At 40.0% G+C, this 18,967-nt stretch overlaps 2 long non-coding RNA genes across 2 annotated transcripts in view; one reads left to right on the plus strand and one right to left on the minus strand.

Moving 5' to 3' along the window:
• LOC106015286 (uncharacterized) overlaps nucleotides 1–18,967 on the plus strand; it is a 54,643-nt gene that overhangs the window by 25,257 nt on the left and 10,419 nt on the right. The window contains exon 5 of the long non-coding RNA XR_005265053.2: nucleotides 1,056–1,547. This is a non-coding gene — a long non-coding RNA (uncharacterized lncRNA). The remainder of the gene's footprint in view (nucleotides 1–1,055; nucleotides 1,548–18,967) is intronic.
• Nucleotides 9,779–18,967, minus strand: part of LOC140002193 (uncharacterized) — a 35,986-nt gene continuing 26,797 nt past the window's right edge. The window contains exons 2-3 of the long non-coding RNA XR_011808366.1: nucleotides 10,187–10,339; nucleotides 9,779–10,042 (exon numbers count right to left, since the gene is read on the minus strand). This is a non-coding gene — a long non-coding RNA (uncharacterized lncRNA). The remainder of the gene's footprint in view (nucleotides 10,043–10,186; nucleotides 10,340–18,967) is intronic.

Raw genomic sequence — 18,967 nt, forward strand, 5'->3', positions numbered from 1 at the left:
CCTTCTCAGTGATGAGTAAGAGTAGAAGAGAAAACACAAAGATAAAAATGATTTGTAAAATGTAAGAGCTATATAAAAAAATCCAAGCCTACAGACCTTACCAAGCCAAACTCACAGAGGGTAATAAAAGCCTTATAAAAGCCTTACGATTTTAACATTTGCAATGAATTATGAAAAAAATAATAATAAAATTGTATCCATCAAATGCTATTAACCATTTGCAAGTTCTGTGGGTCAGAGAGGTTTCTCTGATTGACATTTTGGGCTTTGCAGTTTGTGGGTTCACCTTGTGTCGACACTTGGAGCAACTAGCATCATCCGTCAGCGGGGTGGGGTGCCAGGTTCTAAAGGTGCTCTGAGAGCAGCCAGCATTCAAGCACGCTGCCCTCTCATGCTGCCAGCAACCGGAGGAGTGGATTGGAGCCATCCCACTGGGGAGGATTGGGGTCACTGGTTCTGGCTGTGCCTGGATGACCTCCCAAGCCTACAGTGGCCTGGGATTTGAAAGGCTAGGGGTTACTGCATGTCATGTTTGTAGTATCATGGTAACTTAGCCAAGATTTAGCCACTCAGGCAGCAATTGCGGCAGAAACACTCATAGGAGGTCATTACACTTGTAATTTGCGAGGCTTTCAGTTCAGCTTTTGTTGGGAAAAAAGAAAAAAGAAAAAAAAAAAAAAAGAAAAAACATCTGTTGCCTTGAATATTACTAAACAAGATAAAAAACAGTGGTTGGTTAAAGATCACCCACAAGAATGGTTTATAAGATGGTTAGCAACACTGTGATATAGTTTCCATTCTAAGCTGACATTTAGTCCTGCCTGACACTGAAACAGCAAACCCCAGGAGATGAGGGTGGTGTAGCCTGACACCTCTGCTTTCCTTGTGCAGTACTTTGCTTTACCTCTGCTCATTAGCACAACCCTGAACAGCTTCTATTCTGCTGTTTATTGATCTTGGAAGTGCTATCCTTATTGTTTTATGGCATGAAATATAAAAGTATTCTCTGTCCAATCTTTTTCCTCTTTTTTTTTTTTTTTTTTTTTTTTCTCCAGATGGAGTGGAGTGACCTGTTTACAGCCCCTCACTGCTCAGGATTAGTATTTCCAACTTATTTCATAAAAAATGACAGAACCTGCACCCACAGAAAAATGTTGACAAACTGAATGGTAGGTGCCAAGAGCCACAGCTCTGAGTGGCATCACCTGGATCTGCCCCTGTTTGTTTGCAGACACCTGGCAGATGAAATTTAAGAAAACCCTTAAACTTGGAGCACACCAGGAGGTCACTGGAATACCTCCAGCTCCATGAGACTCTGATAGAAATAAAGCCATGGGCCAGATCCTCTCCACCCTGCCAAGTAATGGAAGATATCTCTTTCATTAGGGTGCTCACCTGAGCAAACCTACCATGGTGACTCCTCCCCAAAAGCACCATCAGTGGAGGCCAGGAATGTAGGCCAGATCAGGACTCTACATCCCAGCGCGTCCTACACCCCTGCAGGACAGTGCAGGAGAAGTCTGCCCTATGCTTGGTCAGTCAGTCTGGTGAGTGGCTCCTAACATCATTCCTGATAATCCTCCCCTGTGGTCTTTCATTTTTCCAACGTTTTGCATGTTGCAATGCCATCCTCCAGTGGTAGTTTCAGTTTTATAATCTACTTCCCACCTTTCCCACTATTTGTTGGGCACTGTCATCCACAAAAATGCTGGAAAAAAAAAGGTCACAGTAGGCAGGGTGGAAGATTCCCCTGCTACTGGTAGCAGGAGGCATAGTAAGAATCTTGGCTATAACTTCTGCAGTACAGGACCTCAGCAGAGGAATATTCTGATATAGGACTGGTTTTAGTGGCCCAAGAATAGTTTGGCATGTGAGTTCATAAACTGCTTCCACACTTTTTGGTGTTGCTGAGAAGAAACTAGAGATGCACATACACGTTGTGTGACTTGGAGCAGACGGGGGGCACTGTGCAAGGAAGCAGCATTGGAGCTGGTGACTGCTGGAGCATGTTTGTTATGAGGCCAGAGTTGTTGTGTTGCTCTGCTTACAAGCTGCAAAAACAACCAACAGGCCTGTTATTACTGTTATTATTGGAGAGGTTCAAAATACGGGTCCATTTCAGAGCTTGAAAACATTAACAATCTCCATGATGTGCTTTGGTGTTCCTGCTGACCAAGAAAGACTGCTGAATCTCCATCCCTGGCAGCTCTGTGAACAGCTGGGACACCTCAGGAATGACATAAGTTGTTTTTTGGATAAGTGATTTGGGAGTCCTGTCACACTTTATATTCTGTGTTATTATAATAATTGTATTGCTTTTGAACGGCTGCTTGACCAGTAGATATGGACTGCTGAGATTTTTATTGTGGAGTCTGACTTTTTGGTCGTTAATATGAGCTTGTTTAAATTTGAATCTAAACTGCAATATTCTATTAATTTCTACCTGAAGTTGTGCATGTGTAGTGTTTTCTAAGGCCCTATTTGCATTCGCTATTTTTTCCAATCTTTTTTTTTTTTAATTGTAAAACATTTACATGCAGAAGCTTCATGAAAATGTAGAGTACTGGCTGTACCCTAGTAACAATATTATATAGAAATAAATCAGTGTAATCTATACTACTCTGTATCTAAGAATTTACAAAGAACACCTGGAACACAATAATATAATTTCAATTTTAATGAGGCTGTAACTCAAGGGACAGATAGTGAGAATAACTATAAACACAAGAGCAGAGCTTTAGTTTCCTGAATCTTAAAATAGATATATGTCTTTAATGGATGTTCTTCTGAATATATGTCAAATAAAAGGTGTGCTTGTTTTCATATTTCTTTCTCTGCCACATGCCTCATAGCATTTTCTCATCCTCATCTGTTCTCTGGCTTTTGCCCTCCTTTTATGAGCTCCTCTCAAGCTCCCATATACTGGTTCAGAAAAGTTCACTCATAAAAAATTCAGTATTTATTTACCTTGAACAACATTCTTATTATACCCTCTCTGACTGTACTGTACATTTCTGATTCCTGAGTAGTACATGATGTTCAGAACGCCTGCGTGACAAAGTGCATACATTTATCTGGGATTACACATAGACACTCACACACCCACAAAACAATTTATAGGATTCTTTGAACTTATTCTGACATACCAACTGCTGAAATATTTTACCTTTTTCTTATTTATCATAATTCTTTTAAACTAAATAAGTGTGATTGTGAATACCATGTTGCTTCTTATGTTCATTAGAATAATGTTTTGTAGTGAAATACTACCTTTCATTATTACATTTGCTCATTTAAGGAATTCAGTGAAGCTTCACTTGGTGATTCTCACCCTGATATTCAGCCCAGGGTATGTTACCTTGTTTTATTCACTTACAAGTATGCTTTTTGTTTCTTCCAATATATAAAAAAAAGGATACTTTTGTATGGTGTATGATCCTGTATGGTATATGTAGTCCTAAGTGCATTTTGGGTTTCATCAGGATGGTTGAAGAAGAAGCAAATATTGCACATATCTAATATATAAGGTGTTATATATCATAACATTTATCACAGTATTCTATGCTGTTATTAAATTAATATTCTTATAATATTATATTTATTTTATTTCATAAATGGGGACATAACAAAAAAAGTGAATAAATACATAAATAAATCCCTCATAAATTCAATGTAGTTGTGTGTCTGCAGAGTACTGGTGAGATCCTCAGTCCCTGTTGCTCTCTTCTGTTGCACCAGAGATATTTTTATTTCTTTTTTTGTTTGTTTTGTTGTAGGTCCAAACTTTCTTATTGTAGGTTAGAAAGAATTCTTTACTTTGTGGTAAATGGCAGCAAGTGAGTTGAGGGCTCCTCTAAATGTTTACTGCCTGAGCAGGACTTGGTGAGAACTGGGATTTGGCTGTATCATACAGATCTCTTCTAGTCCCATATCTGTCACTGGGTCACACATCTACTCCAGAGCACCATTCTCTCCAGTTCTTGATTCAAAGACATGCAAGAGATAGTTAAGCTACTGATAAAGTTCAACAACTTTACATTACACATTTTATAACTTTTACCTTTTGTTATTTCAGGGTGTTTGAACCCCAGGCCTGAGGTCTGGATTGAAACAGACATAAATAGACGATATTCCCTTTGATGTTAGATTCTTCTAGTTTTGTTCTTCATATGTTATTCTTTTGTGTGTGTGTGTGTATGTATTTTGTTAAATCTACTCTTTCTGTTCTCTTAAAATTCAAGTGTTTCTAAAAGGCATCTGATTCACTGTGGCATCACTTCAACATAATATCAGTGTCACTTGTACACTATAGTCAGTGTACATAGAATAGTCAGTTTTTGCAGGAAAAAAAGGAAGAAAAAAAAAAGGAGTAAAAGAGCCAGGAGAAAAATGAACTATCACCTCTGTCAGACTACCTGCCTGAGATGGAGAAGGTAGAAAAGGAATTCCAGGAGTTTTTTAAACCTAGCACAGCGGATACATCCCGATGAAAACACTTCATAATTCATTATGAAGGTCAGACCAGTTTGTCGTCTTAGGTCATAAATATGATGCCACTTAAAAAATCCACCTGCCAGCAACAATGAGTAATTAAATTCCTTTCCCTAGCTTCCTTGTGTGGCCTCCCGGTCATGCACCGAGGTCTGTCCATTCTCCCCTTCCATTTGCAAGGCAGTGAGTGCTTCCCCAGAGCCTGAGGCCACAAGAGCAGGCAGCAGCAGGTGGCTTGTGGTCAGAGACCAAAGGCCTGCACACTTCAGGGCATGGCAGAGGGGACCCAAATGACACAGTGGGATGCAGAAGCTGAGTCCCCTGACAGCTCCCCTCATCCATGTGCATCAGCCCTGGCAACGTGACAGCCAGTTATTTTGCAGCTAATTCGGTTAGCTCACTGCTGGCCTCCTGAACCTTGTCTCTTCCATATATCTTGGCTAACTGATGGGGATTTAAACAATATTTGACTTGGAGGTGCTACAAGGCAAATACACAAGCCATCAAAGACAAGTTTTATAATCATGGGTTAACATGAGTCTTTTGGCATTTGACTGAAAGAAAAAAATAATTATAAAAGCCTTATGATTTTAAGTATGCAGAATGTCCTGGCCTTCTATCACTGTGAATCTGTTTTCCCATGTCAAAGGGGGAAAGTTTACCAGGGAGTAAAAAGCAGGTCCCGTGGGACTGCAATGTGCTACTGCAGTCATGCACAAAGCGAGTCGGCCAGGAAAGGGATGTCAGCCAGGAGCCTGAGTTCCACACTTCAAAGGACTCCTCATGGGCAACAAGTTTATTTTCTTTTTAAGAAAGCAATCTGACAAACAATTTTCTGCATTGCTAATGGTGCTGCCTTGAAAGACTGTCCTATACAAGAGATGACATGTATCTCTTGTACACATGCTGAGGTGTCCCAAAAAAGGAGGTTACATCACATAACAAATTTAAAATGACCATATGCTCTACCTCATTACCAGGCCTAATAGGCAACAAATGAGAATCAAGTTAGTGGGACACTGTCTCCTGAGGAGAGGTCATCGCTTATCTGCATCTCATCTCTTTGAGCTATTTATAGGTATGTAATCACTCAAGCACTTAGGGCAAAGCCTTCTTGGAGAAATCTATTTTGGAGTGGGTTACCTCCACATGAGGTAGGTCTTATTTAACTTGGCAAACCTCAGTAACAGCTCTGGAGATTACCTGTGGATGGGAAGAATGCCTACAGGGATGACATGACAAACATACCCTGCCAACCCCAATGCCTCCCCCAAACCAGGGTCACAGAGCTTACAGCGAACTTTTTGAGCTGTTTCAGAGTGCTGTATCTGCTTGGATAACTGCTCTGAATTGCAGCTCTGCCTCATGATCATTTTGCTAATCCCGATCCCAAAATCACATGTGAAAGAGTATTTTCACAGTGCATGGGCGGCAGGATGCAAGCAAGTCTGAGACTGAGTGACACAGTCTGCCCTCCTTATACAATTCTCAAACTGAGGTGAATGCACTGACTTTGGGAGGTAGAATAGAGTTTAGTGCCTAATGCAAAGCCAACACTTCCTGATACAAAGCAAGCAGTGCAATCCCACCACAGTGGTCAGGGCTGCTGATATAGAAAGTGTAAGCCTCACAATAGAAGCTGTAATTAGCACCAGTTGAGCTGTGTCACCTCACAGCTAATCTTGGAATCTGATGTGGGTATGGGCATAAAAAACATGGATCTGAGGGCATATGTGCTCGTGTGATCTTTATCACACTTATGTAGGACTTAGCTATACCTATAACCACATTTCCTTCTTAGTCTTTTTCCTGCTGTTTGACAGGTGTAACCCACTGGCCAAGAAATCGGACTCTTTGTCCTATCTATTGCTTTTTACCTTGCCCCATCACTATAAAACTCTATTTAAATTGTCATTGCCCACACTTTTTCACCAGAGACCCTGTGACATGGCATTCAGTGTTCTAAGCCATTGTCTTACTTGGAAACCAGACTCTGTTGTTTTCAATAAAAACAATTCACATGGGAGAATTAATTAATGTGAATTAATTAAATGATTAAATATGATTAAATGATTAAATATTTAAAAATTGATGGGCTTGAGAAAGCAAATCCCTTCACTGAGTAAAGCTCCAACTTTTTTTTCTGTTGTTGGGTTTTAAAGCTTGGAGAATCAATAAGTCCAACGTTTGAACACATTCAGCTGCTGCTTTCATGACAATACCATGACCTGGTGACAGTTCTCCTTTGCAGTCTGAAGTGGAGAAGCCAGTGTGGGACAAACAGGTGATACATTCATTATGGTCTTGGAGCCAGGGAAAGCAGGGAAATGGGGATTTTGCAATCCAAAGGTTACTGCATGACAATTCAAGAAAGCACACATAAGGCAATTGTGGGGTTGCCTAAAAAAACATTGCTTAAATTATTGGCAAAAGCCAATACCTTTTCATTAGAATTTGCTTGTTTCTTTACATTCTATGCTAAGCAACAACTGCCCTCTGCTACACTCCCAAAGTAGCAGGTTATCTGTCTCACAGGATGGGCTTCTAAGCTAAAACACATGCACTTACTTCCTAGCCCATGCAAACTCAACTCACTTTCATCAGCTGAGTGCCAGCTAACACTCAGGCCTCGTTATATCTTCATACCAGAAAGGTTACCACCTCAACAGCTGGTCTTGGATAGTACAATGTATTGCTTTGTGGTCGAAAACAGGTACTACAAAGGCCATTTTTCCTATTGATGGTTGATCTTACTCTACCCAGAACCTTGGTTCAGCTGTTAACATTGTTTCCATAGTCTGACAAATGAAAATGAGTAGGCAGTAAAACACTGATATCTTCCAGTTTGGTAAACTCAATTGTTACTAAATATTTATCTTGTGTTATACAATACCCATCGGATATTATTTTTTATTTATTTCATTTCAGAAAAGTCTTAGACTATTAGTCTCATGTATTTAGGAAAGGGACATTTTATTTTCTCATCAGAGTACATTAGCAGAGATACCTGGAGAAGACAGCAGACGTATATTTCTAAGAGTATTTAAACTCTTATTTGTCTCAGTAATCCATTGCAGGTCCTCTTAACTGTTAAAACACAATAGATGGCTGCTGGCAGCAGGATGTTGCTCTTTAAAAGTCCCACATACCCTGCAATGGTAGTGATTCCCAAACTTAGCATAACTATTATCAATGCTTTCTGCAATGTGTGGAGCTAAGAGAACCTCCTCAAAATAGGGGTTAGGGATGGGATGAGATATGCCTGGTAGGGAAATCTCCCAACTCCTCCTTCTCCAGTAGCAGAGCATGCCCAACTTGAAGCATAACTGCAGCCTTGCCTTAGCAATGTGTCAGGTTAGGTGGTCCTTAGGCTGTGTGGGTAGCTCATCTCCAGCACACAGCAGCTGTGGGCTTGAGTCCCAAGTGAGAATCCCTGCAGAGACAGACTGCGCAATGCATGGAAGGAAACTTAACTGATTTATAGTGCATTATTTCCTGAAGAAGGAGTCTAGGGAACTTTCCCAGAGGGAAAAATATGAAGAGACCTCATCAAAGGCTCAGTTTTAACATTTTCATAGCTGAGCATGATTCACCATGTTTATGTCTCCACTTGGATGGGTGTGGGGTAAATGCTTACTAACCAGACAGAGGAAGCATTCAGCACACTATCTAGCTTTCCATCTTTCGTTATCAGTAGACAGTTCATGTTAAAACAAAAATTTAACTTTCTTCCCTTAAAAAAAGGGGGGGAGGGGGGAGGAGAGTGATGCCACAGTGTTTGTTTTAAGCTGCAATCACATGTTTTGCTAGTGTTTCCAGGTGACCAGAAATGAATACAAGCCTAGTTAAGTCTGAATGCCACAGCCTGAGCAGCAGCTTCCCTGAATGACCCTGTGATATAATCTATTTGACTTGGGCAGCTTACGTAAAATCATCAAGTATGTTATATTTATAGCTTGATTAGTAGTAAATGCAGAACTGAGCATTATTCAGGCCAGTTATATTGTGAACTTCACTGTTATTATACTGTAAGTTTACAAGGTGAGTTTTCTAGAGCAGTTCTCCCTTCTCTTATTGAGAGTGCTCAAGAGGGTGGAAGATGAATTATAATTTTTGTCTTGATGTAGAGCACAAAATAAGTAGTATCTTATTCCTCTGCTTTGTGGTAAATAATGCTTCTCTTTGCACTGAAGATGTTGTTCCTGAAGATAAGATTGCTTTATAGAGAAAGCACTGCTGCAGTACGTGCTTTAGAACAACTTGGTTTCCAGAGTTATCACTGGGGCAGAGGGAGCAGCATGCTATAATAAGAAGTATGATCCCCTAACTAAAGCAGAGAACTAGAATTACAAGTTAAGAGTGACATTCTTGCCTGTGCTGTAGCACCATATGAAGAAGGTTAAGTGAGATCCTTCTGTCCTTGTTTTGCATTTACAAAATCAAGTTTATAATCTTTCTTAACTTCACAATAATAAACTAGTGATGGCAACATATTTGGATAGCTAAAAGTGAGGCAATTGCTTCTGAAGGGGAAATCAGTGTTACTCAGTTTCACTGATATGCAGCATAACTGCTGGTGATGGAACCCCTTAGCCCCTTGCATGGATGAGAATGTCTTAAAGGGGATCTTGGCCCATTCTGCTCTGTATCATGACAGCAATTCCTATCTATTGGTAAAGCATTGGAACATTTATTGTGACTTTGTTGTTGTTGTTGGGTTTTGTTTATTTGTTTGTTTTTGTCAATTAAGGGCTCCAAGTGAGAACTGGAGGTGATTTGTAGACTTCTCTGAGTGTGCTGGTAATGACAAATTCAAAGGGAGAAGTTGAAAGATATTTCTTTTGCAGAGAGAGGAGGGGCTGTTTTTCCAGACAGCAGAAACACCACTGACCTGGTGAAGGACACTCTGAAGATCCCATACAGGCTTCTTGACCTTACCATAAACTGAAATGCTTCCTCTGAGGAGAAACACATCAGTAGGATTCTGCTTTTCAAGTCTTTTATTTCTTTTCATTTCTTCTCAGATGCTCAAATCACAGGGTTTTACATCAGCATTGCTTTGTGCAAGAATGGCCTCTTAGTTCCACTTGCCAAATTTTGTATTCTTTGGCATTCTCTTCTATGTTGGTCATCAAGTTGAAGCAAACCAGGATTCACTTCCTATCTGTATTTCTTTTTGTTAGAAATATACCAGGTATCTGTGGCTAAAGGGCTACTGAAATGTGAATGAGGACACATTCTAAACTTCTCTGTGAGAAAGGAGACATACAAAAGGAAACCAGATATATTCAGAATACATCACCTTTATTCCCAAAAGAAAGTTGGAATGAATGTCCCTAGATGTACCAGGTTGACATTCCTCTGCAGACAATTTAGAGTAATGCCATCTTTAAAGGGTCATTTGGGGGTTATTTATCAAGAGTAGAATACGAGAACTTACGACCTCATCTCTACTAGTCACCTCGAAATAGTGCCTTACTGGGCCAATCATCCAGAATTGCTCAGAATTTCTTCAAACATTAAGTCACACTCAGCCCATCCTGGTAGATATCTGTCAAATAGAGAAAGTGAACAGGTTTTCTTTTGAGAAGTCAGTGGCCTGTGTAAGTGGGTATTTCAGCAAGAAATTTCATGGAGAATGGTCTGGGGTTTTACAAACCTAGTTGAAGAAGACCAACAAAGAGCGTGAGCTGACCTGTTTGTTATTCTGGAGATAGGTGCTCCCTCGTGACTTCCTGGAGGGCATTATTAATGTTGCATGACTTGAGCACTTTGATCCAGCAGAAGAAGGCCTCGGAACTGACAACAGATGCCTCTAATCTTCCGTCAGGGCTTCTCCAGGCTTTGGCTGTGGAGAAAGGAAAATGAAGTCAATGAGGGTGGGGAAGCAGCTAATTTACACTGGTCTCCAAAACGTTGCTAAGCACTGATGTTTTAACACCTGGGATACCTGGCTGGGAACACATGCATGCTGACGCCTCACCTGTCCTTTTTGCTTAGCCTTGTGTCAGTGAGAAAGTGTGCTCTGCTTCCTGAGAAAAGGCTGGCTGTTCCTGGCGCAGGGACAAGTGACTCAGACATGACTCACCTGTGCGGGAGGGCCTGCCAGCAGCGCTGGCACTGTCCTTGGTGGGGGTAGAAGCTCTCCCTGCAGCTTGGGCATGGGGAACCACAGCCAGCTTTGCTCAAGTGCTGCAGTGTGGTTCTCCAACAACATGAACCTTCTAGAGCAAAGGAAGCCTAAAGGCTATGGGGGATGGCAACAAGACAAGAGCTAAGCAGACAAGATGCCTTGTCCTGGTTTTCCTTCGGCTCAGCAGGGCCGCCACTTCTGCAGGCTGGCTGGTTTTATCCTTAGGATAGTTTTTCTTGCTCTGCTTTGTTTGCCACGGCAGACAGTGCCATGGCCCTCGCATCCATCATGACCAGAGGGAGACAGCTCCAGCCCATCTTCCCTGTGCAGCCCAGGGTGGGGCTGAGGAGATGAAAAATGATGTTCCCCACAGCAGCAGTCACAGCAGCTTCATCAGCATTCATCACCATTGCCTTCCCTGCAAAAGACACCCAGCACAGGCCTTTCATGAAGCAGATCAAATGATCCAGGGCTGTTCTCCTAGGACCAAGCTAAATACGTTTACATGGGCTGGCATTTAATTCATTGAGTAGTCCCTGTAGCTACTATGAACTGTTCAAAGAATAAACCATTACTCTTTGTAAGAGTTTCAGGCCTTGGCTGTTCCTGGAACAGGCTGTTGTGGTAGGTCCTTTTTCTCTGAGGTTAAAGGATTGTTTTTCCTCTCTTCATGGATTTGCTGATTTTCTGATCTCTACTTGTCTGTCTTCATGGAGAATGTAAAATATCTAGAGACAACAATTAGATTAGAAACTGCCAATCATCTGAGGAGTGCAGATGTAAGTAAATCCTACACACTGATGTGAGATCAAGAATTACTAATATTCTTGCTTCAGATGGGATAACTGACAACTAGAGAGATGAACCGATTTTCCTGATGTCACATGAGGAATCCTTGCCACTACTGGGAAAACAAGAATTTAGCTAAGTGAAAGCTGTAGACGTGCTTTCCTGCTTGGGATGCTGAGGGCCATGCTCACATGGTTAATATATGATCCCAGAGGAGGAAAGATTAAAGATAGCCTCTCTGTTGACCAAAGATGTCATCAGCTGATCTAAGGCTACAGTAGGTCATGTGAGGCAGTAGCACTGCGTGCTGCTCTGCATGTTATCTTTGTGATACCAGCACATCCCCCTGCATGCTGCAAGTTGTCCCTTTGGTGTGTCACTTGTCCCTGGGCTAAAGTGGCTGCCTGCTCCCCAGAACTGGTGTGATACGTGGTTCACTCCATGGTGCTGCCCGGAGCTGGTAAGGAGACTAATATATGGTAGAGTGACTCTTCAGAGAAGCATCTTTCTTTTGCCTCTTTTTATTGTTCTCAACTTTCTGTGAATGTTGTATGTTGTCTTGTGCTAAGTCAAATTTTAATTTCAGGTGTAAAAAAGAAAAATCTTGTGCCAAATTCCTCTTGTAGGGATGTTGCTAGCCTCAGTGGTATTTCACAAGAGTAGAGTTTGGCTCCTGATCTTAGAGATCAAGGGGTCTAGATCTTGGATTTGAGTCTCTGCCAGACCAGCTTGACAGTTTGTTTCAGTGAAAGATGTGGAGGATATGGGAAAGGAAGCATACGCTCTTTATCTGTATTTGAGAGATCCTATGGTTACAGAAGCACATTGGTAGCTTAAAGAGACACTGGAGGAGCATTATTTGTCAAACAAGATAAAAAAGATGAATGATAAACTAGATGATGTGTGTGATACAGCATGCAGTTAGCAGTGGTGTTATATGAGAACAGGACTTGCAACAAGCAAGGCTCTCCTGAGATGAATATGCACTATCATGAAGAAGATTATTCTGCCTAGTTATTAGCAAGTTGTGATAGCAGCGTCATTCAGCCATGGCTCAATGTGAAGCTGCTACAAGACACATCAAGTGCAGAGGCATACAAAAAGAGTAAAGAGCTTTACTCAAAAGAGTAAAGAGCTTTAAAGGAAGAAAAACATATATGAAATTATGTATTTAGGTAAAAAGTGTAAAAGAAAAATAAATACTCCACAACAGTCTTTCTTCTACTTTTGGTACAGCTCTGATGGTGGTCTATGAAAGGCTTCAAGTCACAGCTGCAAGAAGACTCAGATCCCTGACTGGTACTGTTGGCCATTAAATCTAAAATTACATCCTCAAAACATGTTGCTGTTCTTAGCCTTGTAAAGAGGAAGTCCTTTGGCCCTTACGCTTCCATCTGTAACACCACTTGGCTGTCCAAGCTTACTGTATGTGCAATGCAGTCATAGGTAAAAGATCTCCAGCCTGGCTTCAGATGATTGACACACACACATACCACATCATGGTGCTGTGCAGAACTACCAGCCCAGATCCTAGAAGCTGCAAAGGGCTTGCTGACATGATATTGCAGGCAGACAAAATTGCCAGGGCATGCTGCTGCACCATCAAGGTTAGTAACCTGCAGATGGTCCAGAAAATTGTGCCAGATAGTTTAAACATATGCAACCTATGTGTCTGCTGTGGGCGCTGAGCAGAGCTTACAAGAGCCTTTGCAGTTCTGTGCAGCTGGGTGCCCATCTCAACCCCATGAAGAAGGGCTTTCACAAGCAAAATGAATCTTTCTTGCCTTTGCTTGTCCATGAGATCTTAACTAGTAAAAATTTCCTGAAAATTATTACCAGATTAGGCTGCAGGCAAAACAAGGAAGACAGTGACTATTTCCACCTGTTGAGAAATTCCTTAATGCTGAAAGCCTCCACTCATTAGAATGAGCAATCTTCAAGTCTTGTCTTGGTGGAAAGGATCCTGGACTTTATCCAGCCTCCAGACAATTGCCTCAAGTACAAAGTGGCAATGTGTTCTGGGGCAGGGCTCCCCAGCTCCCCTGTGAAAAGCTGTGCAGCTTCTCAGGTGTAATTAAACATGCATCTATCCAGGGAGAGAATGAAAATGTACATGCTTGGAGCTGAAAATGCATCTCAAAATGTTTTGGATTTAATCTCTGTGCCAGAAACTCTTTCTAAGTCTTGATAGTGGATGTGCCACTAAAGACTATTTGGTTTAATGTTTAAGATTCCTCCTGGTATATACAGAAAGCACAGAAAAGCTCCTTTATCAGACTTCCGTTCCCATGTAATTTTGAATACCTTGGATTGGGAGATGGTATAAAGGGTACTTTCAAATCCATAATTATGGATTTGCCTAACTTAATTATATGAGAAATTCTCAAATGAAGGAAAGGAAAACTGATCTTGTGACTGAAACACAGGGCTGGAATTCATGAGGTTGGTTCTCTATTCAGCTGTTCCCTGGACTTCCTGCCTGACCCTGGGCAAATCACAATCTCTCCATGCCAAAGTTTCCTTCTCTGTAATGTGCAGATAAGGGTACCTACTTCACAGGATTTTTGTGAAGATAAATCCATTATAATATTCTCAAGTTTTCAGGATTCTTTTTTTTTTTTTCCTCTGAGTTTTGCATTCCTATTGGAAACACCAAGAATTATTTTAATTATTATTGCTAACAGTAATGATGAATGATTCAGTTTGGAATGTACTTGCTCTCACATGTTTGGTTATAACTCTGGAGTATAATAAATAATTCTGTAGATGCAATCTCTTCATCTTTTCCCTAGCCCTCTGTTCACCCTACATGAACCTGCAGTAACACTGGCAGTCCCAGACCAGAGCTTCAGGGTTAGCTTGGCCTGCCACATTCCCTCATGCTGTTTGTTATCAGTAGGATCATCTCTAAGCCTAGCCTCCCTCAGCACAGTACTACCGTGCTGTGCTTCCCAGGCAGCAGTGTTTGAGAGGAAAGACAGGAACATGTCTCTTCAGCAGGTCAGCGGTGGCCTACACAGCTCCATAAGGAACCCTTTTGCTCCAAGTCTTACAGTGATCCTACATCAATGATGGTGGCTTTGTCATTTCATGTTTCTGCAAGTGTGAAAAGTATTGCTCTCAGCATCCTTCTGTGGTCATGTGTCCTGATGGTCCCTCCCTTTCCTATTATATCACTCATAATTTTATGTTTTCTCCTTCTGTTTTCTCCTGTCACTCTCCCCTGTGATGTCCCAAATTACGTGGTTCATTGCTTAATTTTTCCCTTACTCTGGTGTATCATCCATCTTTTCTCCCTTCAATTTAGTGACACAGGCAGATTTTAACTCAGAAACCTGAGATTATAAAATTTTGGACTCAGAAACCTGAGATTATAAGGAATCTAAACATACTTCAAAATGTGCACCTATCTTGGGTGTCTATCACCACATAAAATTAACATTTTTTAATTATTATATCATCTTTTCACTGGTCTCACAGTCTGCCACTTGATTAGTTTTGCTACCTGTTATTAATTGCTCTCATTTAAAACCCTATTTAAAACCAGGGCCCTGTTTTGTAAAAAAGTATACAACTATCACAGTGTTTACAGCCATCCATAGTCTAGTGAATCCACCAGGTATGACTGCATCACTGCAAACACAAGCTCTGGTCCTCATTGTGTCCCTGCCTTGAAAGATCCCGGGGAAATGTGTCATGACAGTAAGTTGAGAAAGACAAGCTGCCAATTTTCCCTTTAAAAGCTCTTGCAAACTATGATGGGGACAATCCAGCTGCAAGTTGGTTCTTTTTGAAAGAGGTGCACATGAACACATGTTCGCTCTGCTCTAATATGGCATGAAGGTGCACCTAGTGGGTATCATGTGGCATTGGGTGGGCATGTCACAAGATATGAGGGACACCAGGGTCCACAGACACTGACGTGTCCCACTAGCACAGAAGTGTGTAGAGGAACATGGGAGTCATATTTCCTATGCCACTCACTTTGACTACTACATAAGAGAACTCACTGTCAAATAATTTTATTCCTCTTGGTACTTGATAAGGTTTTTCTTGTAGAGCTTTCTTAGGATGCCTGCAAGAAGAGGTGAATTATGAAGGCTGTAGCCCTCTGAAGCAGAGACAACATGAGCTAGTGAGAGTTAGCCTTCTCATTTTCCCTCATTAACATGGTGCCTGGAGAAAAAGAGAAATCTCTACAAAGTATGTGTGCCATGCTTTGTTATTCTTTTTTTTTTTTTTTTTTTTTTTTTTTTTTTTGTAATATATATAACATTTTCTACAATTTTTTCAGTGCTGAACAAGACACCATGGGGATTGGTGTTTATGGTTGGTTGGTTGGTTGGATGTGTTTTTTGTTTTTGTTTGTTTGTTTGTTTGTTTTTTTGTTTGTTTCTTGAGGAAACTAGGTTTCCCAGCCTTCTATTTGAGCTGTTTAGTTATACCCATCACTATATTTTCACCCAAATCCTTCAGTTGTTCATTTTTGTTTTTCTGCTACTGTGTCAGCTGCTTTTAATTTCACCTCCCAACTAAAATAATAACCTGTCCTTGAAGACCAAATCTTGGTAAATAGTTGTGAATATTTTTGTTGTCTCAATCTGTCCTACAGCAAGTCTAGGCTTCATCTTGACATGTCTACTTGGAAAATCCTAGAGTTGAGCAGTTATTTTGTGGCCCTTTTTAAACAGCAATGTCAGCCACATTTGTTTGTTCTCTCAGTTAGCATGACTTTGTGAATCTGACAATACTTACAAGCTAAGCAGAGACCATAGGGCAGAGAGTGTCTTCATGTTACCCCAGTATATATGCTCCAAAAAAGATTTGCATGTTCTGGCCAGCTCAACATCTTGGCTCCCCTTTCAAGATGCATCATAGATGGATTAAGCTTTCGCCCTCTTTTATGTAGCGGTAAGGGAGCAAAGACATTTTTCAGAGCTTGTTTCAGAAGATCTCTCCTTCATTAAAGGAGCTATCTTCCTTGAACTAGCTTGATCCAGATCAATGATTTTAGGTAACTAAGTGTCCTGAAGGAGCTGCACCATATATTTTCTCTCCCTTAGTTCCATACGTATATAAATACGAAGGTTTTTCTTTTCTTTTTTTTTTTTTTTTTAATAGCTAGTCAAATAATCAAAGCTTCATTTACTTAAGATTAATAAATTTCCTAAGTGCAGCTTAGTTATTAAGTAGAAAATTTTGCTTAGACCTTAAATGTATAAAAATGTTTGAATACTTTTATACTGAATCAAGGCAAATATATGCACTAGTAGAGTGCATATACAGTGCAAGATACCAGCATATCTTTGAAAACAGGAAAATTTAAGTGTTAACAGTGGCAAGCATTAATATTGTACATTTATAACTGTAAAAGAAAAATATAGCCATAGTATTCATAATCGGCATGAAAGTAAGCACCCAATACTATAACATGGAGAAGAAACATATTTTTAGAAAAATGTTTGGAAAGTATAGTTAGCACAACTCAGTCTTAAGGTCTGATAGTAGAACTGGTATAATTCCAAACTTTCTAGTAGGTACCATGTACCTAGTTTACTTGTAAAGTACAATATTTTATCATTATAGGTAAAACAGCTTTTCCTTTATAGCCGGAAGCAAAACTAAACATTGTATACACAAATACAATATTTATTAGACACTTTATGTACTAAAATAACCTTTATAATGCCTACATAACACAAGTTTTTCTTTGTAACTTTTCTAACCAGGATCAGATCTGGATATTCTGATCTTAATTTCTGTTCTGATCTTTATGTACTTCATCTGCAATACTGAAGACTTGAAACACGCTTCCCACACTTTTCTCCACAACGTGTTTTATTTTTGGTTGTTTGTTTGTTTATTTTTATTTATTTATTTATTTATTTTTTCATATCAGGCATTCGGATGTCATTCCCTGAAGAAAAATCCCTCAAAACAGCAAGTCATCTAATCTGGGATTCACATCATAACTGCTGCTACTGTGTAAATGACTGTTTTGAAACATCTTGGCAGCATGTGACACTGTCATCAAAACCCAGCAAGCCTCAGCCACACAATTAGTGCCATTTCAGCATCTTAGTCTATAATAATTTGTCATGCCCTTCAGAAAGACAGAAGTTGTATTTTGAGAGTTTACACCCTATTCACAGAGGCGGTGAGTTTGTATCTCTTTCTCCTTAAGAGTACAGTATAAACACTGTATAAGAAGACTTTGAGAAAGTTCTATACAGTTTAAGCAGCAAGGAATTCAGGCAACAAACAGCAAGGTCCTGAGTTCAGCAGTAGTAACAATGATAATAACAAAATATATTTGTTTTCACATAATTTAATTTTATAGTTTAATTCTGCAGTTATGCCTGTCAATTTGTGGTAGGTCCAACAGCACAAAACAAACTTAGTTTAATTAAGGCATATTAACACAGCAAGATCCCACTGTATAATTACACTAAGGCCTTGATAAGTAGCCAAATGAACCTGTTGCCCTTTCCCACGTCCTCCTTTGGTGACCATCATTTGTTGTGCAATTGCAGTTTTGCAAGGTGAGTGCCGTAGGCATACCCTCAGTGTTGTTCCTCAGGTGTACAGCTGACTGATAGGTGACAGAAGAATACTTTGATGGTTGATGCAAAGGGCAATTTATTGTATTTATTTCAGGACAGTGACTACTTTTTTTGTTGTTTGTTTGTTAAATGCCTACATAAGGCAACTGAACCAAACAGTCCAAATAGAGGTTCTCATCATTTTCCTTCATTCACCGAGTAGATTTTACGGCAGAGCATTGAATACAATTATCTGGAGTATGCATCACCCTAGCTGTTAATTTCACTTAAAATATTTTTGGATACTAAAAATGCTGTTATTGTTACAGTTCTCTTATTGTTGTTTTCTTTTTTTTTTTGGAGCAAGTAAATCTGAGGAAAGTTTTAAAAATATTGAAGTAAGGAATGAATTCTTTCACAGCCACTGTTTGAAAAGCTAAATTCAAGATTTAGATACAAAAGGCACAAACTCCTAACTGTTTGTAACGCAAGCTGTCAGAGCCGTAACTTCAAGGGGACAGTTATTTGCTCCTAGATTTCACATGGTGGGCTCAGCAAATTATAATTTGATCCACACAAATAGACGCAAAGCTGTAAGGTACTGAATTAAATAGTGACTTTTGCTGTGATCTCCTAATGCTGAGGAACACTAATAAAGAAAAGGTTAGTTTTCTTTCTTTAGTTTCTCACGTTAACTACTTTTTTGAACGGTGTCTAAATCTTCATGATACTGTGCTGAAGACTATTACAACATCTATTTTTGGCTGATCTTCACAGTCTTTTAGCCCTAGGTGACATGAAGATCCTGTCTTGCATAACCACTTTTTCTGAAGAGTTCAAGGATAGGTTTTTGGGATCTTACCAATCCCAGTCCTGAAGCCAGACTTTCCAGGTGCCAAAATGAAGGTCAGCAGTTAAAAGCCTACTCAAGCAAATAATAAAACCATCCTGAACTTGAATAAATCTAAGATTTTTCATCTTTTTTTTTTTTCCTCAGTTCAGATGTAAGCTT

Source organism: Anas platyrhynchos, chromosome 3 (assembly GCF_047663525.1).
Source record: "Anas platyrhynchos isolate ZD024472 breed Pekin duck chromosome 3, IASCAAS_PekinDuck_T2T, whole genome shotgun sequence".
NCBI lineage: Eukaryota > Metazoa > Chordata > Aves > Anseriformes > Anatidae > Anas > Anas platyrhynchos.